Source organism: Grammomys surdaster, unplaced genomic scaffold, assembly GCF_004785775.1.
Source record: "Grammomys surdaster isolate TR1022 unplaced genomic scaffold, NIH_TR_1.0 144, whole genome shotgun sequence".
In the NCBI taxonomy this organism is placed as follows: Eukaryota; Metazoa; Chordata; class Mammalia; order Rodentia; family Muridae; genus Grammomys; species Grammomys surdaster.
In genome coordinates, this window is record NW_021604602.1 from 5158749 (window position 1) to 5185032 (window position 26284).

The following is a 26284-nucleotide window of genomic DNA, read 5'->3' on the forward strand; positions in this document are numbered from 1 at the left end:
CTCCCAGTCCATCATTACCAGCCACAGGCGGCTTGGGTACGTACAGCTTTGTTCTACTTCAGAAGGCCTGGAGCATGGCAGGGAGCTCTCTGGTGTCTTATTTCTACCTAGGCAATGGGCCAAGGTGAGAGTCTGGGGTCTGGGGACCCTGGAATTGAAGGAACAGAGGTTTTTTTGAGTGAAGGGTCAACCAATGGCTACAAAACAGGAAGACTTAAAGTTGGCCTTTCCGCCAGTTGAAGTACCCCAGGAGTTCTGGCTCCTAACATGGAAAATGGGACCCAAAACCCACTCTTACCGGCCTCTTGTAGGGATTAGCTGATACCCTGGCAGCCCCTTGGCTTGGGCAGTCCAGCCATGTGAGGCCCCAGCTTGCCCCGCCTCGACCCAGAGCTGGCCTGCTGGCGGGCTTGACCTTGTCCCACAGGCAAAGGCCCTGAGGGAGAGAGGAGGGGGCTTTAGGTCCAGAGACTGGCTTGGCAAGCAGAGAAGCCTTCAGTAAGAAATGCTGGATGCTCTCCAGGGTTGAGCCCCTGCCCTGGCTGAACAGAAGTAACAGCTGGTGGGAGCCTTCACTTGTCACCCTGAAGACTCCATCTCCAAGGGCACTGGCCTCAATGCTATGTCTTCCCCAACGCCACCAGCTTCTGATACTTCTGTCCATTCTGTTATGAGCTTAGGTTTCCTGACAGTTTGGCTGAGCTGGAGCCTTTGTGCTTGTGATCTCTTGAGACCCTCTAAGAGTGTAGATCCCATGCTTCCCTGAACATATTCTTGGTTTCCTAGAGGAAACAAGCGGGCTGCTTTTTATACATAAACACTAGGATATTCCCCACATGACAACTCTACCCTCCTGACAGACTAGGACATATATTTAAACATGCCTAATTGAAGCTGTGGGGATATGGGCAGTCACCTCAGGAAATGTGACTGCCCAACTCCCATGTTTACAGTTGGCAGAGCAGAGAACAGATTTGAGACTCATGTAAAATCACAAAAGTAGGCTGGGGAGACAGTCCTGTTGATTATGCGCGGGTTGGGTGAACATGAGGGGACTGAGTTCAATTCCCCAGAAACCATGTAAAAAAGCTAGACACAGTGATATGTACTGTACTTGGAATCTCAGAGTTTATCAAGTAGAGACAGGAGAATCCCTGAGGCTCAGTGGCTAGCCAGCCTTGCCTAATCAGTGAGAACCGGGCTAAAGGCCTGTAAGAAAACACACACACACGCACACGCACACGCACATCCACACGAACACGCACGAGTATGCACATGCGCATGTGTGCACACAAGAACACTGGGGAATATATGACAATGTGGTTTAAGATGAACATGGTCGAAAGACATGAAACAAAAGTGTGACTATTCTAGCTTTTGTCCTGGGCTGGGATTCCAGGCCTTAATTCCAGGAGGAAAAATTCAGACAGCTTCTGGAGGCAGCCTTCACTGAGGAGCCAGCATCGAGCAGGGAGAGCTCAGGGTGCCAGAGCTCTCAGGTCGGAGCACAATGAGAAGGCCATAAAGAAAGGAAATCTCTGAGGCTGCCAGGACTTGCCCTCAGTCATCCAACAGAGAATTGTGCCTGTGTGTGCCTCTGTGTGTCTGTGTGTGTGTGTCTGTGTGTGTGTGTCTGTGTGTGTGTGTGTGTATGTACTAAAGAGAAAAATGTCAGGTACTATGGGTGCCCCTCAGAAGTAGAAATGCTTGCCTAATGTGTTACAGGTCCTGGGTTTTATCCCAAGTTCCACAAAACAACCACCACCACGGTTTAAATCATCCAAAGAGATTAGACAGGGAGAGTGGCCAGCATTCACTCACTCGGGCTGTGGCTCGCCTCTCTTATCCCTCAGTCAGTCTGGAAAGCCTCACACTCTCAGGGTGCTGGATGGAATTCTCCGAAGGTGAATTCTATCCCCAGCAGAGGGAAATAATTAGCTCGAGATTAAATGTGTTTCCAACCCACCTCTTATGTGATATAAACCAGACCCGAAAGGATGAAACCATTCCCAGGTAATTCGACTGCACCCCTGAACGGCGCTCAAGAATATTTACAGGAATGCAGAGATATGCAGCACACACTCCGGGTGAAATTTCCAAGGTCTGGCAGCCAGTTAAAAAGTTTACCAGACATTCAAAGAGGTTTAAGAATACCACCCACAATGAGGAGGCTGGCTAATTACAGCTGACCTGAGACTCCTCAGACGTTTGAATAAGCAGCAGAGGACTTAGAAACGGTGATTGCAATTACATCTCAGAGTTTCAAAAGACACATAGCCATGCAGGAGATTAGGAAAAGAAGGAAACAAATTGAACTTCCAGGGACCACTGAGGTGAACAGCACACTGCAGGGGACCACTGGCAGACTGGACATGGCAGGGGAAGGGGACATGGAGGAGAGGAGGACCTTCTAAAATGAATCACCTGAGGGGCAGGGGATCAAAGACCCAAAGTAGCACCAGAGAGATGTTGAGGGAGACCATGCACTTCAGTATAGAAGTGACTGTCGAGCCTGAAGCACAAGGAAGAGCTGGGTTAGAAGAGGTATTAAGAAATACTAACCAGTATATGGTCAGATTCACCCACAACCAGAAGAACCCCGATGGAAGAACAAGGGAGCAAGAAACGACACCCAGACACCCCACAATCTGTCTAAACTAGTAACCATGGCAAGGAGGGAAAAGCCTTAAAGGCAGCCAGTGGGGAAAGGCAGGGATTTAAGGAACAAAGCCAAGGATTAATGCAGATTTCTGGCTAGAAACAACACACAAACAAGAGGATGGCAGCAGCATCTTTGAAGTGTCCTTAAGGAAAGAGCTGTCACTCTCAAATTCCACCCTCTCTGAAAATAACTCCCAAGAACAAAGGTGCAATAAAACCTTTTACAGACATCCTGGAACTGAAAGGGTGTACCCACAGCTCAGGAAATGTCAAGTAAACCCGTCAAACTGAGGAACACCAAACATCACGCTATGTCAGTAAATAGTCAAGACGGGTTTTTTGTTTTTGAAAAAAAAATTCTTTAAATTCCTTTTTTTTAAAAAAAAAAAGAAAAAGAAAGAAAAGAAAAATATTTCATGTGCTGTGTGTGGTAACCTCAATCCAACGCACTGTCGTGAAGATCTCAGACTTAAGAGTCCAGCCTGGTGTACATAGCAAGTTCTAGGGCTACATAACGAGCCTCTGTCTCAAAGAATTACTTTATTACTTTTAATTATGCATATATGTGCAGGCACATGCGCATGAGTACTGGTACCAGTGGAGGCCAGACACATGGGGTTCCCTTGGAGTTAGAAGTGTAGACGGTTGTGAGCCTGGGAGTCAAATGCATGAACTCTATTAATCACTGGACCGTCTCTCCAAAGCAATTTTTAAGATTTCATTAGAAGATAATTAGCAGTTTAAAATACTGGAGATGTACTGTAGCGTTTACAACACACAGAAAGTAAACATTTGTGACCATAGCCGAGGGACCCAATGTCTTGGGTTGAGGTCCTTGAGCTCTGTGCGAAGCACCTTCACCGTGTGTGCTACAGTTCTTAAAAGCAACGAGCAAAGCAACCAAGTTAACAAATTTACAAGGGAGATAAACTGGTCGGATACAAAGTAACAACTAGCCTGGGAGATGGAAGACCAAAAGGAGAAAGGGGAGCTGGTAGAGAAAAGGAAACCAAGTAGAAGGTAGGCTTAAATGGAACTAAAATCAATCACTGCACTGGGTTGACAACCACCTCCATTAGCAGAGAAGCAAGGTCCAAGCTGCCTGCAGGATGTGGAAACACAAAGAATGAGAGGTGTCCTGAGCTGCTAACCGTGACCAAGAGAAAGCTGAGGGCTGTGGGTGTGGCTCCGCAGTAGCCTGCTTGCCAAACAAGAAGCGGGGTGCTAGGCTGAGTCTCCAGCACTGCAAATAAAGGCCACATTAATGCCAGACCAGTGGGCTTCAGAGAGCAGCCCAACACCACTGCTAAAAAGGTTCATTTTGTAATGATAACGGGGTCATTAATCCATTGGGCACGATGACCCCCGCACAGCTTCCAGATACACAAAGAACTACACAGAGAAAGAGAGGACTCTGCCATGCTAGGTGGGCATTTCTACATCTTTTTTTTTCCCCAATACTTGATGGAGCAAGTGGGTGGAACGCCAGCAAGGGTATGCAGGGCTTGGACTGTCCAAGCCGCCAACTGGACAGAGCTGACATTTATGGAACACTTCATACACAAGCTATTTCTTTCAAATGCACATAGAACATTTATAAAGATAGACCACAGTCTGGGAGGCAAGACAAGTGCTGTGTGTAAAAAGATACAGGTCATAGCAAATTTCCAAAGAACCCTAGACTCAAAGACTAAGAAGGATAAATAAAGGGGGAAGGCAGACAGGATTTTTTTTTTTTAATGTTTGTCTATATAGGGCTGGATAGCTTTTAAGTTGTGGCAATTCTCCTGCCTCCATCCTCCCCAGTGCTAGCACTGCAGGCATGCACCACCACCCCAGCCAGAAAGTGCTCTGTACTATGAATAAATCATAAAAATCGCATAGCATATAAATTATAACATATCGGAATTTGGGGACTCTGTCCACCCCTGGAGCAAGAGTCAAATGTTTAGTTTAGGTCTCTGTCCCTCACCTCCAAACTGATAAGCCAGGAAAAGGACAACATACTTAACTCAAAGTCAGCAGAAATGAGGAAACAACCAAGATCAAAACAGATAGCCACAAATCATAAAACAAATGTGACAGGGAGAAATCAATGAAACCAAAAGCTGATGGTGTAAAGATCAATAAGTGTTGGGCTGGGCCTGGCGGTTAGGCCTGTGATCCTAGCTCTTCCGGAGGTTGAGGCCGGGGCTGGGGGTGCGGGGGGGGGGGGGGGATGGAAAGTTCAAGGCCTGCCTGAACTACAGAATACATTCAAGGCCTGCCTAGGCAACTGAGTGAGACTTTGTCTCAAAATAAGATGTACAAACAGAGCTGGGTATAGCTTTGTTGCAGACTATAAACCCCTAACCCAGAGGTTCACCGTCCAATCCCCATACCACAAGAAATACAGTCACTAATGGAACGGCTAAGTCTGGAGGCAGGGAGACTGGGGAGAAGGAGGAGGAAGAGGACACTTCACTGATATTAGCAATGAGAACGGCAGCTCCTTATTTCTCTCCAGATGTCAGAAGCACAGTAGGGATAATTACAAACTCTGTGCCCGCTGCATTCTTGTCTAAAGTCTCATGAAAATCGAATACAACAAAGCTATGGAGATCCCACAAATGGGTTTATCAAAACTGAAGGCTACAAGACCAACACGAAAACACCAATTGTATCTATGCTTATCTGCTACAAATAACCAGAAAGGAAAGAAAGAAGTTGAAGGAAAAGTACTACCTATAGTAATATCAAAACCATGAAACACCCAGGGAAACACTGGCCAAAGGTTAACATGGTGAAACTATAAAGCCTTGTGAAGAGAAGTCAAGGATGGAAGCAAAAAGAGAGGGGCCTAGACAGATGGTTCAGCAGTTGGGAGCACTGGGTGCTCTTACAGAAGACCCAGGTTCGGTTCCTACCTGGCACGCAGTGCTTCTTAAATATTGATGACTCCAGTTAGAACTGGATTTGGTGCCTTCTGATGCTTTCTGACCTCTGCAGGCATGAAACATGCAAGTGCTACACTCATATACACAAAGGCAAAACAATCATACATGTACAATAAAATATATCTTTTTTTTTTTAAAAAAAGAGTGGGGGAATAAATAGGGGGCTAGAGAGATGGCTCAGCAGTTAAGAACACTGGCTACTCTTTGAGAAGATCCAGATTCAATTCTCAGAACACACACAGATACAAACACACACACAATCACACAGATGAGATTAAGAGGAATGGCATGGCTTGGCAGGTTTCATGTTAAAGCATCTTTGTTGGCTGGGTTTGAAGGCACAGACCTGTGACCCTAGACCCCTGTGACCCTAGCACTCAGGAGGAAAAATTGGGAGAGCGGTGAGTTGGAGGCCAGTCTGGACTACACAGCAAGACCCTCCCTCAAAGCAAAAGCAAAAAAAAAAAAAAAGCATTTTTCCTAAATTACAAGTCAGCATAATATCAATTAAAAAATCAAATAAATAATATCAATAAAAAAATAAAAAAAATTTCTTTAAGTATAGAAACCGGTAAACTCCTGCTAAGTGGATTCTAAAGTGCCTATGGAACAATGAAACATCGAGAAGAATCAAAGTCACTCTAAAAACAAAGAATCAGACCAGTAGGCACTACTGCCTGGCTTCAAGACTCACACTTCGCCATGGAGTCCAAGGTGAAAATGAAGTCCGTCCTCAATCTCTGCCTCCCAGTGCTGATGGGAACTGCCATGCCCTGACGATGAGGAGTCTTCAGAGCATGTTCTAGGCTTCTATCCTGAGGCCTAGGGTGTCTTCTTGTCCTGCCATGTGGAGAGAAAAAAACACAGCTGCATATGGGTTCTGCTGAGGATGGAGGGATAAGGGCCTGGTATCTTCTCTCCCATGAGGGCTGCTGGGTAGACAAGCAGGTTAATAGTAAACACCTTCTACTCGCTTCCCTTGTAAACTTAAATATGTTTGAATAGTTCTGGATCATCTCTGGGTCTTATACCGGTGCCAGTTACCTCTCTGTCCCAGCCAGCTTTGTTCCAGACACTCAAGAAAAGCTCTTGTAACCTAGCTAGGGCTCTGGATAAATGGCTGACAGGTTCTCCTTGTTAGATAAAACCTACGTGTTCTTAGGAGTTCACGGAGCATCCATTTTGCCAGCATTTCATGAATGGGCTTCCTGGAGCAGGAGGATGGGGGCAGGGGTGCATCTGGGAAGAGAAGAAAGAAGAAGTTAACAAGGAAGAACAGGACATTGCCCCCATCCCCCGGGTTGGCCCAATCCCTAACAAGTGATCTTGAAGAGAAAACAGTTGGAGTCAGCCCCTGAGCCAGAGCTATCTTTGTTCAGCACAGTGGTTTGGTTTTTCTCTTAGCACCTGCACTTTGATTTCCTGTTGGACTGAAAGGAAATATGCTTGACTGCCCCCTAGGAATTTGTGAGGCACAGCCCTTGCTTTGGGGGAACCTCCTCACAGAGTTTCAGACCCTGAAGAGGCCCATCTCTGTATTTCAAGAAAAGGGTAGTGTCCAGGTGGCCAAGGGAAGAAGAATTTGTGTGTGAACTTGTTTTCAGAAGATAAAACTTCCAGGAGAGCCCCTCTTAGCTTCAACTTTCTTTCCAGGCTCTCTGAGGAGCCCTTTCAGGGAGCTAGCTGGTTTCCCAGTACAAAAGGTGACTCTGCCAGCCGCCTCTTTGGTTTCTCCACCAGGCTCAAAACAAACAAACAAGCAAGCAAACAAAGTCCCAACCCACTGAAAGAAAAGAGAACACTCAATTCCAGAGTGTCCAGACCCTCCTGAGGTGATGATGTGCCCCACAAATGAGGTCTTTTCTCCACAATAGGCTCCCCCCAAGCCCCACCCCCACATACACAGCACACAAGGGGAGGCAGGGGAGGAACAAGGGGCTTCCTTAGTCACATACCATTGGGTCCATTAGATTTTTTTGTTTCTATTGTCTTCTCATTTGTTTTTGTGGTCCCCGTCCTCCCTCGCTAAACAAAGGACAAGAATTTTTCCTATAATTGTCTCAAAGATTACAATTCTGTGACAGTTTCCAGATTGGACTATTGGGAGACGTAAATGACACAGGCTCCAACGAACATTAGGGGGACAATCTGGATCTTTCTGACTGATTAAGGAAAACATCCCTCTTGCCACCAGGTTTCTCTGCCTCAGTTGTCCACAGGGAGTGCTTGGTCCCCTCAGCTTGTCACACATCAAACGCTAGTTGTTGGTATTCAACATGTCCCAGGATTTCAGCGGTCCTCCAGAGGACAGAGACCCTCTGCTCGTGACAGTCTTGAGCCTAAACATTTGTAAAGGATTAACTCTAGTGTAGGACTCTTAATTAGAGCATTCTTCTTAAGATCTATCTGCTGGGTCCCTGCTCTGGACTCTGAGGGCTGTTTGTCTGCTTCCTCAGCCCTGAGCTCAGTGTCTGTCTTTCCTTAGGAGCCCCCTAAAACCCTTTCCAGTTTCATCTGTAGAATCTGTGTTTTGAGGGGATCTGACCCCCCTCATCCTCAATTTTGCTTTCTTAACAGCACAGAGGTTAGGGGTGGTCACACTTCCTGTAAGTCAATCTGAAAACTGGCAAAAAAAAAAAAAAAAAAAAAAAGGAAAAACAAGGACCCCTGGCATGTCCTGGTTTAGACATCTCCAGTATTAATGACTAAAAACTACCTCTAGGAACTTAGGTCAAGATCCAGTAAGAGAAGGCTAGGGTATGCTCAGTGGTAGGGCACCTACTGAACACACAAGCAAAATTCTAGGTTCAAACTCTAACAAACAGTGGGGAGGAAAAAAAAAAACCCAAGACGTTCAACAGGATAAATAATGTTAGAACCCTGAGATAATAGTCAAACAAATGAACAGCCATCATCCAGACTCAGGGTCCCCCATGTGTCCAGCTCTCAATGGCATAGAATGGAACCCATCTCCACACCACCAATGAGAATTTTGCCCAGGTAGGAGCTTGTGTGATTTGGTAAGCTTCCCTGAAGCCTAAGGCAAGGGTTGTACTGGCTGAGTAGGGAAGTGCCGGGCAGCAAACTCTTCAGGGAAGTTGTTTTGGGGAGGAGCTGCTACACTCATTCCCTTTGAAAAGATAAAGCCGCCCCCACTCTAAAGGAACATCAGACAATCAAAATTCAAGCTTCCGCCCACTGCGATTGCTTGCTTAGGTGTGTCTGAGGAAGGTGAGGTTGAGAGACAGGTGGGGGTGTAGAAATGCTTAGGATGTGTGTGATTCCTGCATGTTGTTTTGCCCAGAAGCCCAAGGGTTGGGAAAAGTCAGGTTTGGGGGGTATGCTTGGGACCCATGGGGGCCACCTTAAGACCACTAGGTGCTCCTAGATTGTTTATTCACCTTTGAGCGATTGGGGGAGGTTTGACGAAGAAGAAGAAGAAGAACGTGTGTGGGGTTGGTTGCCTGGTGGTACTGAGCGTGAGATGCGTCAACACCCACGTCAGTGATTTCAACCTGTCAGGAGGGATGAGTCAACCTGGCAGTACTGAGGATCCCTGGAGGCCTTCACTGAGGTAGACAGTGGACCCATGCTGAGAAGATCTTGTGATGTGTCATGCCTTTACTGTACTGTGCTATGTAGTTGTGTGTGCTGTGCCGGTTCCACACACCTGTGCCATAGTCCACCAGGTTCGTGATATAAGGTGCCACGAAGTTGCGCCAAAGTGTACTTGAACTCATGCCATGTTGTATCCTGTCCTGTGTGTACCCCTTGAGCTTAGGCGTAGGTGGTAGTACGCCACCCTTCTATGCTGGAAAGTGCTAGGAGGTAATAGGCCTTTACCGTAGTATACCTTTGCTGTGTGCCTCGTGGAGGAGATACACCGAAGCACAGACGCACAGCACCACGGCCCAGGCCCATTGCATCCTGCCACAAGTTCAAGTTTACTTTGACACATATACACGGTCTGTTATGGCCTGGTGCCTGGTGTGTGGTGGCACAGCACAGAGCAGTAGCGTATCACGTTTACATCGCAGGCACAAAGCATAGGCTCAAAACTTCATGGCACAGGCACAAGGCACTGTGGCGCGAGCTTAAAGCTCCACAGCACACACGAGTTCACATATACCGTGGCGCAGACTCAAGTAGAGCTCTGACACGGGCATAGCAAATCTGCACTGGGGGATAGGATGTATCATGGAGCAGTGTTCTCATTAGCCACTACGGTATAGGCTGGGTGCTTCACAGCACAAATACAAGGTATACTACGGTATAAGTCAAGGGACTTGTAGCATAAATACGTGGTATATTGTGGTACAGGCCTGGTGTTTTGTAGCACAGTTATGTAGGTGTATTATGGTATAAGCCAGATGCCTCATGGCACACTACAATTAATCCTATGGCATAGGACAACTGCCTTGCACCACAGATACATGAAATATTGTAGTCCAGGCCTGATATCTTGTGGCAAAGGTACGCGGATGTTCTGTGGTATACAGAACAGGTGCCTCGCAGCACAGACACAGTATACTCTGTATGGTACAAGACAGGTGCCTCGCGGCAAAGATACGCGGTGTACTATGCTATAGGCCTGGTGTCTCATGGCACAGACTCACGGATGTACTTTGGTACAGGTCAGAAGCCTCCAGCACAAATACATGGTATATTATGATATAGGTCAAGTGTTGCATAGCATGGTATGCGGTATACTACGGTATACTACGGTATACTACGGTATAGCCAAGTGCCTCGCGGCACAGCTACGCGGTATACTACGGCCTAAGCCCAGCGCCTTGCGGCACAGCTACGCGGTATACTACGGTATAAGCCAAGTGCCTCAAAGCAAAAATGCATGGATAATACAATATAAACTAGTGTCTTGAGGCACAAATTCAAGGTATACTATCGTCTAGGGCTGGTGTCTTATGGGACAGATTGTGGGTGTACTATATGGTACAGGCCAGGTGCCTCATGGCACAAATCGGTGGTACACTGTACAGGTTGATTTACACATGTTGTGGACCTTTATGTCTATGTCATGTTGTATCCTGTATCTGTACTGTTGTACTTTGTGCCAGGGCAGTTGTTACACCAAGTACATCTGCTACAAGCCAATAGATCTACTCCGTAGTACCCTGTGTCGTGGCGAAGCCTACACCAAGAACAATGCCTCTTGTACCCGCTGTGAGTCACTATACATGTGTCCTGTGCATCTTGTATGTGTGCAGAGATGTGCCTGTACCATGGTGCACTAGGCAGCCATTTTATACTACATACTATATTTGTGCCATGGTACATCATGCTGGTGTTATGAAGAACTGTGAGTCTATACGAAGGTGTGTGATAAATCTCTAGCACAGTGCTCTGTGGACCCATACCGCGGACCCATACCGCGTTAACCACAGACAAGTACACTGGTTGACTGTACACGAGTGCTGCCATTTGTCATGGGTAAGTCCTACGACTTACTGGGCACAAGTGCTGCTGTTCGCTTATGGACTAGTGGTGCATTTTGTGGTGGACAAGTACCGTGGACGAGTGCTAAGTTTCTTGGTGGTGAGAGCTGCGGTTCACCTGAAGTTTCACGATTCACCTACAGTTTCGTGGTTTAACTTCGTCGTGGACTAGTGCCGCGGGTCGCGGATCTTCGCGCACTAATGCCGCGGATTATACCGCGCGCTAGGGCTGTGGATCGCCGTGAACTGGTGCTGCGGCTCTCCAGCAGAGTTTGACTGCAGTTTTCATAGCAAACCTCCTAGCAGTTATGTTACGCTGTTTCCTTCTTTTCCTTAATTCCTGGGGCAAGGGAAGGGCTGGATTATTTTGTCAATGGAGTATGCCTTTAGCACCCGGAACTGTCAAAGCGTTTTCATGGACTGACAACAGGCTCACACGATTAAGAGGTCATTCTGTCCTGTGCTGTAGCCATACAGACCGAAGAACTGAGCTTTGGATTTCCTGATGGAATCTGGCACTTGCAGAGTCCCCCCAGGACCTCCAAGAGCATGGAGCTCAGGTTAGCTGGGAAATAAAGAGGACTTTAACATCTCAAATTCTAAATAGAGTATGGCAGTTTGTGAGGTGATTTCCTTCAGCCACAGTTCCCCGGCAGCCCTTGGTTGAGGCATCGTGATCCTGTGTGCACATACAACAGCCTCTGAGTATTTGCCTCCCTGCTATAGCCTCGCAGGACAGTGAACTGTGGTGAAATATCTGATCCTAGAGTGGTGTGTGGAGGTCTAAGAGATCCTTTCTTTGGGCAGTGACTTCCCCCACTGTCTCTCTGAGTATCTCTCACGGGGCCAAGGGTAGGAATAATATCAATGCCTCCTCCCCAGGCTCCCCTTTAGTAAATTCCAATCTTCAAACACCTCCAGGAAGCCTGCGGGAGACTCCCTGTTTCTTTAAGAAAAGGAAGACTGAAAAGCTCCAGGGGTCCTAGAGGATTCTCATCCCTATTGTTTTGCAAATAGACCAGAGCCCCGTGGTTAACAAAGCTGCCTCCAAAACAGGCCCAGTGGATTCTGGGAAAGAGCCGCCCTGCCAATTCGTCTCTCGGCTCAGTTCTGTGAGTCGAGAAATTGAGTTTGGGGTTTGAAATCCGGAACTTGATGTCAAGATATTCGCTGTGCCTAAGACAAAGCGCAAACCTACGCCTCAGAGGTTTCCACGCTGCCCGCAATGGCGTGTGGATGTCCGTGGTTTACCAGTTCCTTGTGGTATGGTGTCTGCAGTTTGCCAGTTTTTCCGCGGTACACAGAGATGCTTTTGTTGACCACAGCTCTTGGCATCCTGATTTACCCTTGTCTAGAAGTACTTTTCTGACCACAGTTTACCAAGTCTTTCAGTTCTTTGGGTCTCCAGGACTCTTAGGCCTCCTCATTGTTATCCAGGTGACAAAACACTAGCATACTGAATAATCTTGAATATATGCTAAAAAGCTTTGGTTGGCTTGTTTTAGGCTTTCATTCTAATGCAAGTGACTCTACTCCCGTGCCCTGGGATGCCTGGCTCTCCTTCTAGCCAGTCTGCAACCCCAACTCATATCAAGTGTAGTTTTGTGGACCTGGCCCACATGGTGAGTAAAAGATACTAGTTGGGATTGTAAAAAATCTGAGGGCAGAAAAAACGCTTATCCTAACGTGGCATCAAGGCACAATTCAGAAAACAAAAACAATTCCTGTTTGATTCACTGAAACCTCAGATCAGCAGGCTAGGAAAAGGGTGACCATTCTCTCTTTTCCTTAAACCAGAGCAGAAAAATTACACTGGGGTTGGAGAAACCCCTAAAACCCCTAAAATGTAGGAACGAGAAAACCCCACCCCCAAAGCCTGAACCAACTTGTTTTGGAAATGACTCTCACCTGGCCAAGGGTTCAATTCCTTACAGCTGCAATAGCTGACTTTTTGGGGTCTTCTTTAAGGCCTGACACTTAGGATAGTAGGTTTTGGGGTTACAGGGAAGTTTGATGACTATAGCTTCACCCCCAAGACTACTAGTTCCCTTCCTCCTACCCCAAGTAGCTTACAAGCCATGGTACCGTTCTTGGGCTCAAGGCTCCAATGCAAAACAGCTGAGGACAGTGAGTTTGTGTGAAGTGACTTCTTTTGCTAAGTTGGGGTTTGCCAGTCATCCACATGCCATTTACTGCAGCCTGTCGGCTGCCTATGGTTGCCAGTTACCCGCGGTCGCCTCGAGGTTGTCAATTACCTGAGGTCTGCCAGTTGTCCGCGGTTTGCCACAACCTAATTCCGTGGTGTTGTAACTAGCCACAGTGGAGAGAGTATGACCCCCTTGGCTTTCCAGACCTAATCTGTCCCAGCACGGCTTTCCTGTGACAGCTCCCTGTGATTCACCATGATTTGTTCTGGTTTCTGATTACATGGGTCTTTGTTCTCAGACAACAGGTTATCTACTACCATGGGGCAACTTTGTGCTCATCTTTATTTAGAGAAAGCTTAACTGTTACCAGCCAGGGGTCTTTACCTTCCTCCCCCCTCCTCCAGAAGCCAGAGGTCTTCACACCCCTTCCCCCACAAAACCTCCCTTTCATGAGAGAAATGGCGTCTTGATGGCCAGTTAACCCTCCCCCAAGGTTCTTGGTTCCTAGTGAATGGGCTAAGCCCAGGAAATCCCTGCTGGCCGCCAGTGGTGGGGGATGGTATGGTCTTTGGTTGGGGGATGGGGCAGTCAGAACAAGGAAGCCTCTGCCTCCCTTCCTGTTTAAGCAGACCTAAGGTCTTGGCTGTGTAAAGAGATGGGGGTGGGATACTAGTGTTCTTAGTACTGCTTAGGTACTAGGCCAGGCCAGATACCATCCTGCAAACAACAAGCTATTTGCACTCTATGTGCAGGCTTGCGTGTGTACACACACACACACACACACACACACACGGGATTTATAGTTGCTTTCAAGTCCCATGTCATCCTAAGCCTCACCGATGAACTTCTGCTGACTTAGCTCTAGCCCAGGAGAAACCACTATAGCTTTGGAAGCCACATTGTATTGAGACCACATTGAGGCCTGGCTTTTTTGAGGGTCCCAGGGAAGCAAGAATCATCTTACAGTTTACCCTTGCAGATACAGCTCTTGAGATTAATGGCTTCTAAGACTTGACGCCAACCTCTAGCTCTGGGTGATCCAGCATATGATCAGCTGAGCCTTTTCCCTGGAATTCTCCAAGGGAGGCCACTAACTTTAGAAGGGAACGGGGGATAGAAGCCCAGCACCTAGGCTCAAGCAGTCTGGAGGAGGTTGAATTCTACAGTGTGACAGCCTACATTATCTCTTGGCAAAGGGTTCACACAAACTCACTGTCCTCAGCTGTTTTGCACTGGAGCCTTGAGCCCAAGAAGAGTACCATGGCTTGCAAGCTACTGGGGTGGGGGGGGAGGAACTAGTAGTCTTGGGGGTGAAGCTATAGTCATCAAACTTCCCTGTAACCCCAAAACCTACTATCCTAAGTATCAGGCCTTAAAGAAGACCACAGGAAGTCATAGTTCAAGATCCAAACGGTGTGGTTAGAAACCAATGGGCTCTAACCATTCAACAGTCCTTTTCCTCATTTCAAAAACCTCTGTCATCTTTGTCACCAACTATACCATAGTGAGTCCCAAGAAAGGGGCATCAAGGAAGGGCAGTAGGGAATTTCCCAAGCTGTCACCTCCGGAAAAGGACTCTGCTGTCAAAAGACTGACATTTATTCCCAGGACAGCGGGGCTCCTGGGCCTCAGCTAGCTCTATCTACTCTCTCTTTTAATGTTCTTCCTGCCCACGCGGGATCCCAGGAAGCTTTCCCAGTGGTGAGAGGACAGACAGTTGAGACAGGACTCTGTCATTGCCAAAGTACACACTCAACTGTGCAATCAAATGAAAAGGAAACGTATAGTGTTTTAAGTAAGCTCACAGTTCTGTGTGACTGCACGGAGCTCAGGGGCTTAGGTCGGACATCACTCGTCTGATTCCCAGGACAGGGCCCCAAGAAGATCAAGGTACCCTACATTCACCCATTAGCTACAACCCCTGAGATGTCTGTGGGAATCCTTCTTTCCTGCCAAGGAATAGTGTGAGAGGACAATCCGGTCTCAGCAGCCGGTCCTCTGTCACCTTGGTCTCTCTGCCTCCCCCATCATCTTCCTCCTCTTCCCACTCACAACACTCTTCTTTTGCTTCGTTTTATGAGGTGGGAGAGAAGAGTTGTATAAGTCCCTTTGTCACTTCCTGACTTTCCCAGTGGGGCTCCTCCGTGCGGATCTACTCATGATTCTCTGAAGGACGGGCCCTGGCTCCGGCTGTGGAAACAGCCATAAGTGGGCCTGGGTCTGTGCCTGCTGGGTGGTGTGTGTGTGAGGCCCTGTGGGAAACGTAGGGCAGGGGCCAGGTTATACACTGTAGCCTTTCAGGGGCATCTCTAGTCAGGAAGGCAGAGGGTTTTGCTTGGATCTCTGGGCTGGCCACGTGGCCATACATTCAACACTCCAGACTGCCTGTTCCTGGAGCCAGACAGAAAAGTGAGTTAGGGTTGCAAACAGGATCTGAGTGGCCCCCTGCTCTGGAGAGGCCCCTCCATGTAAACAGAACGAGTTTCTGGGAAACATACAGAAGGCCAGGCTGTTGGGAAAGGATGTGGCCCACATTCCTGCTGTTCCCACCCAGGCAAGAGCGCCAGCTCTTCATGGGCATCCCGCCTCCGACTCAGCTCTCCCTGTCAGCTAAATGACAATTTCCCACTTGTTGACTTGTCCTTCCAGAGAAGGGGGGGGCACTCACCCACCCCCAGAGAGGCTGGGCTGTATCAGCTGTCTACTTGAGATCTAGGCAGAGGTACCTAGAGGGAAGCCCACGCACAGTAAGGGCACAGTTAGCTCTTCTGTTGGCTCTGAGCATATGAGGAGAGTCACTTCCCCCGGTGCTTGTCATTTTGTTGCTGGCACCTCTTAGTGTTGCCAACCTCCCTGCCTTGTATGCTTAGAACGTGCTCCTGTGGGTCCTTGAACAAGCAGATGAGTGCGTGTGCGTGGCTTTCTAGCTTTTTTTTTTTTTCTCTTGAGAGTCTACAGAACTCAGGGTAACCGTTTGAAAACTTTTGATGGATCTTGGAGGCACCCAGGCCTGAGTGTACTCCCACCCCTAGCCCCCTGCCAAGGACATTGATCAATAAAGTTCTTTTTCAATTAGCCTATAGGGAAGGTTTTTAAAATCTAGGCTGTGTTACTCTGTGCTCACAGGGGACCTGTGGCATGGATGTTAATTTTCATATTTCTTTGCAAACTCAAAGAGTGGCTCTATCTCCCTTAGCCGATGGGTCTTCAAGAGCCGCTGTCATTTCCCCACCCTCCCTAGGCTGTCTGCTCCCCAAAGTTCACAGAGCCAAGGACGACCTATTGGGAGGCAGTGGGAGCAAGGCCGGCCTTTGGAAAGCAGCCTGTGTTTGCTTTTCTTTATCACCAAATGCACAAGGGCAACCCCATTTACCGAAAAGCAGCCGCCTGTAAGCTCATCCTTTCCACAAACACCTAAAGGGTATGTTGAACATTTGAGTCTGTGTCTCTGAGGGCACTGAGTTTGCACAGCATAAGCCCAGGCTACTTGCTCGGTGGAGGGAAAGCGCGGAGAGCCACAGTGACCTTTGTTCTTATCTAGGAACCCAGGCTGCAAGGCTACTCTAAAGGAGGGAAAAGGAAGTTCTGGAATAGGCTGCAAAATAGTCTCAAGAGAGCCGTCAGAGGTACATTCATTAAGGGTCTAACCTGGAGAGTTAAGTGGGCTAGCTTCAAGTCTTCGTCACTGCCCAGATTTCAGGATCAGTAGAAGACCATGAGATTTACAGTCTGTATCCAATAGACTCAGAGTTGTTGCCTCAAGTAGGGAACTTTGGTAATTGTTTCAGGTTCTGGACACTTGGGGACAAGGTGGGATTACTAGATGTACCCTCTCTGGGGAACAAAGAGTTTGAGCTTTCTGCTCAGTTAATTGGGTGTTCTCAGAGATTCTCATACACTGGCCTAATGAACCCCATGTATAACTCTGGGGAATGGGTACTGTGGTTATCCTCGGTTTCCACACGGGGAAACTGAGGTACAGAGAGATGGAAAAGGATGCATTCGAAGCTAGGCTGCTGACTAGGTCACCACAACTGACTTAGGTCAACCTGAGTCGAGGTAAGAGTTAGGTAAGGCCTATATATATATATACATATGTATATATATATAGTATATATATATATATACTATATATATATACATATGTATATATATGTATATATACATATGTGTGTGTGTTTATATACATGTCTACACAAATAAATTAAAATGTATGCTTATAAAATAAATGAAAGTGTCAATACCAAGGTCTCTTTTCCAGCAACCTCCTCTATGTCCTCCAGCTGGGAGACATAGGAACACAGTTCACCAAGTATGATTAGCACGGATATAATTCTTTCTCTATTTAATCTTCTCCACCAATGGCATATTTTATTCAAAGCCTAGTTATTATGAGAGAGAGGCTCACCCAAATTAATTAACTGGCCCATAGCCATACAGGTAGTGAGAGTCCTTAAACTATGGTATGCTCTCAGGATCTCATGGACCAAACATTTGGCCAGCAGGCAAGACTTCTACTCTACCTGTGCTCAGGATTGGAGTTGGGGGTGCCTTTTTGCTGGTCACCCCTCAAATCAGGTTATGTAACTCACCCCTCTAATTCAGCAACATATAGGGTGCCCAGAGTAGTCCTTCTTCTCACACACTGCACTGTCTTTCCTCACCTCCTTAAGTGCCTTAGGCTTCTCCTGTGCCTCCTGACCTCTCTTTCAGGGAGCTAGTGGCTGCTGTTTAGCTTGAGAGGTGAGACCCAGCAGGCCTGAAAGGCTGCCTGTAGGTTCTGAAATGATCCAGACCCTGTTTAGAAGGCCAGCAAGCTCTATATGAACCTTCATGTTAGCGAGACAACATTCCAGGCCTCATGGAATCTAAGACCAGTGTCTTCTCCAGGGTCTTGGGTGGGGCAGCAGTTTCTTAACTGTCATCAATCTTTTTGTTAAAGAAGAAAAAGGAGGAGAAAGAGGAGGAGGAGGAAGAGGAGGAAGAGGAGAAAAAAACCAAACTTTCCAGTCCTGTTCTACCTGGGATATACTTTCTCCTGGGGGGCTGGGAGTGCTCCCCGGGCCTGGCTGCCCTCTGTCAACACCCCTCCCTAGCCGTAGGCAGTTGAATGAAGCAGTTCTTTGCTCCACTGAAGGAAATATTTCCATGGAGCAGGGCCAAAAAAACCCCTTGCCTGAATCCGGGGTTGGCCCCTGCCCAAGCCAGGGGAGGATGGGAGGGGGAGGATCTGTAGACGTGGCCATCTCTTCCCAATGTCAAGATGTGGATTCTAAAATCCACCCTACAGAAACAGCCCCGCTTGGCTAAACTCCTGTCCTTCATCTATTTTGCCCTCTAGTCCTGGTTTTTCTAGGTTCCTCCAGAAGAAGGGAAACTTTAAGGCTCCCCTTAACCCCCCCGCCCAGCTCCTAGCTGTTAGGAATTTCTATGCTGAAAAGAGAAAGCCCTTTTAGAGAGGGAAGCTGCTGTGTGCCTTCCTCACATCCTATGCCCACTGTTCACAGGGAGTGTTTCTCAAAGAAAGCATAGTGGTGAGCCTCAAGACCTTAGATTTTTAATTTACTTATTAGAAAAAGATTTTGTAGAGTGAGTTCCTTTCTATGAGAGAAGCTAAAATGTAAGTCTTCCTGAACTTGTATTTCCATATCATCGTGTGTGTTGTACATGTGCATGAGTATGTGCACACACATGTGTGTGCATGCTTGTCAAGGCTAAAAGCTGAAATTTGGTGCCATCTTGAATAATGCCCTAAGTCTTACCTTTTATTTATTTATTTTTTTTTTGAGACCATCTCTTATTGAACTCTAAGCTCACCTATCTATCTGGTGAAGATTACAGGGATTGGCTTCAGTGTCTGAATTTCTACACAGGGATCCAAACTCAGGGTCTCATGCTTGGGCTGCAAGCCTTTTACCCACTCAGCCATCTCCTTCTCCTCAGCCCGATTGCTGCTTTTTGTCTTTCTTTTTCTCTAACTTTCTTTTTTTAGATGTATTCGTTTTGAGTTTATGTTCACAAGTGCTTACCTGTATGTGTGCATTGCATCTCATGGCTGCGGGGTATCTTCAGAGGCCATCTGATCCGGTGTTGTGGAGTTACAGGGTACAGTGAGCCACTCTACAGGTTCTGGGAAACAAACCCAGATCTTCCACAAGAGAAAGAGCTGAGACTGCTAGGCCATCTCTCTTGCTTCCTCTTCCTCTTCTTTTCCTAAGTGCACAGTTTTAAAGTAGCACACATTAGTCGAAAAGTCGTAAGGGAGAAAAAAAAATACACTCCAAATTCATTTACTCAGAACAACTATGATCCTCTCACCATGTGGGGAGAGTTGCTTTCAAACTTTCTCAGTGACCCCTGCTTAGGAGAAGATTCCCTGAGGAGCAAAGCCCCCTTCTCTCCCACATTGTATATCCAGCAAGATAAGGCAAGGGATGATTGTTTCTGGTAAACGATTACCCCTGGATTACTGCTGGCCTTAGCTATGGCTCAAGCTGATATACCTCAAACATGACACGTACACAGCCCCTGCCATGAAGCTCTGTAGTCTGTCAGAAGTGAACTTTACTCTTGGTCTTCTGCAAAAGGGCACAGGACCAATTTTTCTTTCTGCATCTACAATCTGGCCAACTCTTCTTTGCAAGCTAAGGTTGCACCACACTGAGAAGCTAGACTTCAGGGAGAGCAGGGGACTTCTGACACTGGAGATTTGGGGCTGGTATGCTTTCTAAAGGAGAGGTCCATACTCTCAGAAGATGGGGGTTCTATTGATTACTATTTTCTGAGTCCTTCTCTCCCTGAGGGTGCCTAGCACAGCAGGAGAAACAGCCCTTCCCAATTCCCAAAGAAACTCCTTGTCTATGCATGATAGGAAAGGGTTGGAAGCATGTGGCCCAGAGATATCTGGCCATCTAAGGGACAGTGACATTTAGGGGAACTCTGTAAATGCTATTCTGGACAGCATTTAATTACTATTTTACAACAGCCCTCAGCATGATTTTACAAGTGCATTATTCTCTGTGTGTTAGGAAGGGGTTGGGAAGCATGTGGCCCAGAGATATCTGGGCATCTGGCTATCTGGAGGACAGTGACGTTTAGAGGAACTCTGGATGCGTTTTTCCGGGTGGCATTTATATACTATTTTACAATAGCCCTCAACATGGTTTTACAAGGGTATTATTCTCTCTGTGTTAGGAAGGGGTTCGGAAGCATGTGGCCCAGAGATATCTGGGCATCTGGAGGACAGTGACGTCTAGGGGAACTCTGGAAGGGCTATTCTGAGCAGGCAGCATTTTTATGCTGTTTTACAATAGCCGTCAGCATGGTTTTACAAGAGTGCATTATTAACCTATGCCTGGGAAAGGAAAAAAGACCTTGCATTCACTTCCTAGCTGAATCTGAGGACATCTGTATTTTTGACCACAAATATGTACATGGTGTAAGAGGCTGCTCACGTAGCCTTTTCTTTTAAATTTTGTATTTGTGAACAAGGTCTTACTATGTCTTGGCTGGCCTTGATCTTTAAGATTTATCTGTCTCTGCTGGGATTAGAGAGACTCAGGCTACCACATCCAGCTCACATTAGCTTTCTGAGTTCCTAAATATGAATTAAAAAAAAGAAACCTAAAAAGTGAATAGATAAATGAAAATTCTGCTTGAAATTCCAAAAGCCAAGATGGGAGAATTGTAAGGTTGAGGTTAGCCTGAACTATAATGAATTTGAGGCTGGTCTGGGGTACCCTGTCTTAAGAAAAGAATTAAAAAGAAGGAAAAATCTATATACCATGAGTTAGATTTACAGGGAAGGGGAGGAGGAGGTGGCTAGGTAAGCCTCTGGTCTGGAAAGCTGGCAGTTCTCCATCCTGCAAGAGAGCCACATTGTAACACTCAAGAGAGAAAGTACTCTTTCTCAAATGTGCATCTGCTCCTCTGTTTTCCTTCACAGACACCATAGAGCCTTCACATATCCTTTTTGAGCAGGGCTACATACTAGCATTGCCCAGAGAGAGAAACAGTTTCCATCTAAACATTAGCATAGGGTTGGCTTCTTCCAGAATCTCTCCCATTGCTTTGGAACAATAAATATTTAAAAAGTTAGGTTCTGAGCTTCAGAGAAGCTGACACAAACATTTAAACACATGGATTCTTTTTTTAATTGTGGCTAAACCCCCCAACTCTCTGTAGAGATTCGTTTACAGCAGTCTTTGCTGCCCCCCGTTACCCCATCTTTCATTTTCCCCCTTCTTTTAGGAAGCCAGAAGGACAAACATGTTGCCATAGAGTTCTGTTTAAAATAAAATAAAATACAACAGAAAGACAAGCCCAGCAATGAAGTAACCACATGGACTGCAGTATACACCTGATACTAATTACTGTCATGAAGAATGTTCTGGAAGATATTTGACTCGCCTGATGTATACATTCAAATCAAGCAAAGCAAGACTGGAAGGCTCTCTGGGGATTCTCCTGTCCAACTCTTTCCCTTTTTCCAGATGAGGAAATAGGGGCCCAGATTGGGGAAGGGCCTGGACCTTGGCCTTACAGCCAGGAGGGAACAGAGCTGAGATTCCAACCATGGCCCTTTCGTCAGAAATACATAGCTTCCAGAGTCTGTTACCTTGGCCTGTCAGTAAAGGCTTTGAAGCAGAGGGATACGGTTTGCTGCCAGGAACAGGCTTAGGAATGAGGGCCCCAGGAAAAAATGCAGAGGCTGACTTTGCTGTGGAGGCCCTCCTTCCCTCAAGGACACAGGGCCTGGAGCACAGAAAATGGCCGTTGGGTATCTGAGGGTCCTGTCAGTGCTCGCCAGCGGCTTGCAACAGGCTCCAGCTCCTTTTCTTTTGGGGGCTGCAATGCTGACAGCCTTCAGGGACCCCTAGTACATGGCTACTGATGCTCTCTAGTGGCCGTCGCAATCCCACGCGTGGGCCACGAACATGAGCCTCCATGACAACGCGCACCCCTTTCCTCTGCCTCCAGAGGCTAGCAACTGGGCCTTCTGGTGTCTGATTGGTCACAGGGGCTTGACAACAGGGTCTCCTTGCTGATGATTGGCCCCAGCCAGCTCTGGCTGTTTCCTAGCTATCAGTACTGTGGGTTAATAAATGTCTCCTGTTGACTAGGGTGCTGGGAGCCATGTTTTTTGCCGCATTGATGACGTCTGTGGCTGGTGAAGGCCTTTCTAGCTTGTCAGGGGCCTTTTTTGGGGGGTCTGCTTGCAAAAATGGGGTGTTTTCTTTCTCTCCCAGTATCTGACACATTCAGATAGCTCTTTGTGAAGCCCCCAAAGCCCCAAACCTCCATTTTCACCCTCCGTAGTGCCTCGGCTGCGACATTAACAACGCCCCCACCCCTGAAAAGGCCTGAGTCATCTCACCGCAGAGCTGAGGCTCGGTAACCCTGGGCTCAGCGGTGGCTTTTCTCAGTGCCTCTCGGCCCCAAGACCCGAGTTACAGTGGCATCCTAGGATTGCTGGCCATAAGGGGCTTACGTGAAAGCAGCTGCAGAGCCGTAAATAAGGCCGGGGGCGGGGGGGCTCTTCCAACTTCGTGTCCTCCATGGAGCCTCTGATTTTCCTTTTAGGGTCTCAGTCATTCTCGATCCTTTTCTGTCACCAGACGCTTCTTCTTTGGACTCACAGTTGCCACCCACCTGTCACCCTAAGATAGATCCTTCGTCCCTTTCAACAGCATTTTGACCTTTTCCAGGGGACATTTGATTGACGTGTTGCCCACTTTGCCACTTTAGGGTAGGGCAGAGCAGCCGGAGGTACCACCTGTTAAGGATTAGCTCTCCTGTGCCAAGTCTCAGAGCGTACGCAGCCAGCAGCTATGCGCCATAGCAACATGTGTCACTGTCTGTCTGCTTGGGCTGCGGAGGGGGGGGGGCACCTTTCAAAGTGCGGGGAATCAACCCGATTTGGGGGTGTACGCTAAGCATTATCACACAGGACCCTATTTTCACTAATGAAGTCCTTTTCTAAGGGGGGCACAGTTGCGTCTATATTCACAGTAGACTCCGGGTTGCTGGGTACCCCCTTAACGGGCAGAAATGGATCCTCGGAAAAGGAATGAATAGCGTAAGGTTTTTGGTGCACAGGTTGTATCTTCCGTAAAGCCCGGGACTCAAAATCAAGGTCCTTTTGATTCAAATATGCCCGATTTCTTGCATTAAGATAGTGCGTCAGAATCGGGGTACTCTATGTGTGTGGGGGGGGTGACAGCCTCGGTCTAACGTTTGGGAATCAATCATTTTTTTATCTGGGTTTTTTTTTTTAATTTTCCAGTGCAATTAGGAAAAAACAACGTTCTCCTTTCCTAAGCCCGAGCCTCTGACTGATGTTCTGAAAAACCCAGGCAAGCCATCTGCCGATCCCCGGTACCCCACCTTTATCCTTGGCTGCCTGAGAACAATCACTAGTTGGGGTTATTTCTCCCCAGATTGTGTCTACAAATCGCCCTTCTATCCACAATTAAGGCTCATGTAGGGAAAAATCATCAGCGACCATAGGGTGTTGGTCATGGCGGCCAGGGGCACTGCGGCAGATTTTTTTTTCCTTCGTTCTTTGCTGCAGTCTGGGTGCGGCTACAGCAATTTGTCATAGAATCCGGGGGGCTCATTTTTCCGGCCAATCACTTTTAGAGAAATGAGCGCATTGCAGCAGAATGCGCTGACGTCAAAGACCACCCCTTCTGCGCCTTTATATAAACCCCACCCAGCCAGCCCCTAGCGCAGAAGACGAAGAGCTGGAATAGAGCTCGCCTCGGCTCTGCTGGCCTTGGCTGCAGCTCTTCCAGAGACCCGGGGCATCCACAGAAGAAGCTGTTACCTGGTGAGTGGTTGGCCATCCTTTGCCTAGAAGGATGCGCAAAAATGAAGACGACATCTCCTTCTGGCTTCGGCTCTGTCCTCCTGGACCTGCCGAAAAGCCAGTGCTGGGGACCTTCTCCCAAAGGCAGCCCCTTACTTAGCCTGGTCCCCAGCATCTGACACGAAATTCTGTCAGGAAAAAAATCCTCAGGCACATTTTCCTTTGCGGGGGGGTCCACTAGGGCTTTTTTCTCACTTAAGACTGCGTAGCAGAGACCCTAATTAAGAAAAACGGCAATAATGAGATATTTTCCGCCCAAATCCAGTGTATTTTGGTTTCTGGGGTCTAAAAACCTGATTTTGGCGGTTCAAAGCCCCCTTTAGAGCCACATTAATGGTGGGAGACATGGCGGCGATGAATCCCGCAAGCCCGATAAAATAGGGAGGGGGTACCTGAAAAGAGGGGTCTTGAGCCATTTTTTTTTCTCTCAGCCTTTAGCCAGGTTCTCGGTGGATCGTGGGCGTAAGATTTAGAGATTCATGTTCACCAGCAATTCCGAATCCAGATACGCGGGTTTAGTATAGACCTGACCTCAGGAAAAATATAGGGAAAAAAAAATGTAGCCATTACAGTCCGATTCCTGACGCAGCCACTTTAACAGTGGAAAGAGATGATGTCAAAGGCAAATCTGCCCGGAGACCCCCAGACTATATAGGAAAGGCTGCGGTCGACGCCAGGGTCAAGAAATCGGGGGCGCAGGGAGAATAGATGTGGGAGGGGGGCTGGGGTAGAAAAAAAAGCCATGTCCTTGCGTCTCATAGGAAGGAAAAGAGAAATGCGCAAAAGGGGGTGTGTGGAGGTGGGGGGGTGAGCTATTGGGAATTAGGAGGCAGGGTTCTTTTCAGCATTGCGCATTATGGCTGCGGCTAGATTCTGACGTGTTGAAGGCTTCTGACTTTTGGTAAATCACCTTTTGCCGTTTCCTTTGTCCCTGTCAAGCCCCCCCAGCCGCCCCCTCCTCATCCTGAGCTGGCTGGTTGAGGGGGGGGGGCGCCTGTGGGCTGCTACGTGGCAGGTTTCTAGAATGTTCTATTGATGGCCGCAAGAGGGCGCTGGTGGCACTGCGGAATTTTGGGGGGCGGGGTGGGGAGGAGAGAGGAGGTGGCCTTTGTTCTGTAGGAGGGGGTCGAGCGCGAGATGGGCTGCGGGACCGTGGGTTCCATTTACCTAAGGGCAAATGTTAGTAGATACGTGGATTGACTGAGGTGCGCTTGCAGGATTCACACAGGTCAGAGATGGCGTCATCTGCAGTGGCTGCATGATTTAGCATGTCGTGGACGCAGATTAATTTATTTTCATTGATTTTTTTTTCTGGGGGGGGTCTTAGAAAGGTGTGGCTTTTTGATGAAGGAGGATTGCAAAAACGTTAATTAGGCGTCATCCTTAAGGGTCTTGAGAGTTGACGTGGCAAAGGGGGGTCAAGATTTTGGGGAGAAGGGTGTTGATCGAGGGGGGGTGAGTCAGGGTGGTCTGCCTTTATTTTGTCATATAGCTGAAGACCTGAAAAAATGAGTATTGCGTATTAAGAATTGAGTCTTTGAATTTTAATTATGTTTAATTGGATTTACTAATGGTGGGGGGGCAGCGTTCTGCTTTTACTTATCAGGAGTAGAATTGTGGTCTGGGGGCCAGCCCCTTACTGCAGGGTCTTTGGTGCAAGGCGGCTCCTAGAGGCTTGTGAGTGTGCTGCGTCATGTCTGGAAAATGGCTCTGGCTAGTGGTATATGGGAGAGGCGATGGGGGTGCATAGCGACCCTTAAAGATGGCTGGCGTGGGCTATGCCCCCCTTCTTCCCTTCAGCCTGAAACCTGTTGGCACCCTCCCCCCTCCTACGTCAGTCTAGCTCTAGCAGCTGCGCCCTGGAGCTGGTGGGGGGGGGTGCCTCAGGTGGTTGGGCTATTGAAGTCTTGGTGCGGGCCGAGCGCCCCCTAGCGGTCTTCATGTGCAAATGGTTCTTGGTCCTCTAGACTAGCGCTAGGCTTGCGCATGCGCACACAGCTAACACTTGTGACCTGTCAATCAATTCATCTGTACCCCTCCCATTGCTGTCCTCTCCTCCCATTTCTCCTCCTACTTCCCCGCCCATTTTTACTTTCCCTCCTCCCCCTCCCATTTCTTTTTCTCCCTCCTTCCCCCTCCCATTTCTTCTCCCTCCTCCCCCTCCCATTTCATCTCTCCCTCTTTCCCCTCCCACTTCTCCCCTATCTTCCCCCT

At 47.8% G+C, this 26284-nt stretch overlaps 1 long non-coding RNA gene across 2 annotated transcripts in view; it reads left to right on the top strand.

The window, feature by feature from the left end:
- The first annotated feature begins 23939 nt into the window (after positions 1 to 23939).
- The window catches only part of LOC114618722, a 3135-nt gene continuing 790 nt past the window's right edge, over positions 23940 to 26284 (top strand). Inside the window, exon 1 of one of the 2 annotated variants that reach the window (XR_003710997.1) lies at positions 23940 to 24031. This is a non-coding gene — a long non-coding RNA (uncharacterized LOC114618722). Of the gene's footprint in view, positions 24032 to 25187; positions 25299 to 26284 lie in introns of those variants that run through there. The other variant, XR_003710998.1, reaches the window with a different exon arrangement.